Genomic DNA, 2,658 nt, shown 5'->3' with positions numbered 1-2,658 from the left:
TCAGAAACCAATACCGGCATTGAAAGAGGAAAACAAATTATTACTAACTAATTGCGAAAAAGCTCAAAAACTTGCTATGCAGTTTGAAAGTGCGCACAATTTTAATTTAGGACTTACTAGTCCAATTGAAAATCAAGTTACTCAGGAGTTCGAAAATATTCTCAATCAAGAGAACGTTTTCGAAAATGCCTGGGAGACTGATTTGGAAGAAGTGAGAACTATTATTAAAAAATTTAAAAACATGAAAGCTCCTGGCGATGATGGAATTTTCTACATCCTCATCAAGAAACTTCCAGAAAGTAGCTTATCATTTTTAGTTGATATATTTAACAAATGTTTTCAATTAGCATATTTTCCTGACAAATGGAAAAATGCTAAGGTTGTTCCAATTTTAAAACCAGACAAAAATCCTGCAGAAGCTTCTAGCTATCGTCCAATCAGTTTGCTTTCCTCCATCAGTAAACTTTTTGAAAAGGTTATTTTGAACAGAATGATGGCCCACATCAACGAAAATTCAATTTTTGCCAATGAACAGTTCGGATTCCGCCATGGACATTCGACCACTCATCAACTTTTACGTGTAACAAATTTGATCCGTTCCAACAAATCTGAAGGCTACTCTACTGGTCTTGCTCTTCTAGACATAGAAAAAGCATTCGACAGTGTTTGGCATGAAGGTTTGATTGTAAAATTGAAAAACTTTAATTTTCCAACATACATTGTTAGAATAATTCAAAGTTATCTGTCAAATCGTACACTTCAGGTTAATTATCAGAACTCCAGATCTGAAAGACTTCCTGTAAGAGCTGGTGTTCCCCAAGGCAGCATTTTGGGACCAATATTATACAATATTTTCACATCTGACTTACCTGAGTTACCTCAGGGATGTCAAAAATCTTTGTTTGCGGATGACACAGGCCTCTCCTCCAAAGGACGAAGCCTGCGTGTCATCTGTAGTCGATTGCAAAAAAAGTTTGGATATTTTTTCTTCATACTTGCAAAAATGGGAGATTTCTCCTAATGCTTCCAAAACTCAACTAATAATATTCCCAAATAAACCAAAACTCTTTATTTGAAACCTTCAAGTAGACATGTTGTCACGATGAGAGGGGTTCCAATAAATTGGTCAGATGAAGTTAAGTTGTGCTTATTCTGCGCGGCGTGTGAGTCGAGACGACTCGCTCTCACCGCGAGTGACGTGAGACGACTAATGTTAAACAAATGGGAGCGAGTCGACAATTGTCACCTCATTCGACTCGTGTCACCTCACACGCCGCGCAGAATAGGCACGAGTATCTAGGGCTCATGCTAGATAAGAATTTAACTTTCAAAAATCACATTGAGGGCATTCAAGCCAAATGTAATAAATATGTAAAATGTCTCTATCCCCTTATTAATAGAAAATCAAAACTTTGTCTTAAGAACAAGCTTTTGATATTCAAACAAATTTTCAGGCCAGCCATGTTGTATGCTGTACCAATATGGACTAGGTGTTGTAATACCAGAAAGAAAGCTCTGCAGAGAATTCAAAATAAAATTTTGAAAATGATTCTGAGGCTTCCTCCCTGGTATAGTACCAATGTGTTACATAGAATATCTAATGTTGAAACATTGGAACAAATGTCAAATAAAATAATCAATAATTTCAGGCAAAAATCGTTACAATCTTCTATTGCCACGATTAATGCGTTATATGTTTAGGTTAAGTTAGGTTAAGTATATTCAAAGCGTTTTTTTTTTCTCTTATAAGCAGGTGAAATCAACTCACCTGTAAAAAATCTGAACTGCTACTGCAAATGAAATGTAATATTCTTGTTAACAAAATGTTAATAAAATCTTAGATTTGTTTTACCAAATTAGGATGATAGTGTTGTCTAATAACACAGAACACCTAGATATAATAAATAATGAATGTAATGTTTGAAATGATACTAATAAAGAAATTAAAAAAAAAAAAAAAAAATATGCCGACTCGGACTGGGCCGGCGACACAGGGGATCGTAAATCCCAATCCGGATTCGTTTTCCAGGTTTACAAGTCGACCGTATCTTGGACAGCGCAAAAGCAGAAGACAGTGGCCCTTTCGTCTGCTGAGGCCGAATTCATCTCTTTGAGCGGCGCGGTAAAGGAGGCGATCTGGTTGAGGATGCTGCTAAAGGACTTCCCAACTAACATTCACTCATTTAACAAACACCATTATGGCAGTTTTATCCAGCATCATGTTTTATAACATCTTAATAATTTCCATGGCCAACCTTTGTTCAAGTATTGTTCACACAAATTTGGAGAAACTTTAAAGCATGTCGTTGAATACCAACTTTATTTTTCAGCTTTAAAAACGTTTAACAAGCATTTAGTTCAGCTTTTATACGGCTGGTCCAAAAATAATTAAAAACTAATAAAAACAAAAAAAAAGATTTTTCTAGGCACTTTATAAATATAGTGTGCACAATTTTTATGATAGTATAACAATCTTATTTAAAAATCGCCTGGATACTGGATTCGAACTCGAGATCTTCCAATCGTCAGCGTTAAGCCAGGTCCGTCACACTCGGGCTCAGATTAGGTACCACTTCTAGTTCTGCATTTGGTCCCTCGGTAGTGCAAAAGGTACCCAAGTTTGACAGATCGCAGTACACTTTTCACAGCATTCTAGAT

This window comes from Aedes aegypti, chromosome 1 (genome assembly GCF_002204515.2).
Source record: "Aedes aegypti strain LVP_AGWG chromosome 1, AaegL5.0 Primary Assembly, whole genome shotgun sequence".
Lineage (NCBI taxonomy): Eukaryota > Metazoa > Arthropoda > Insecta > Diptera > Culicidae > Aedes > Aedes aegypti.
Note: the sequence above shows the minus strand (reverse complement) of the source record.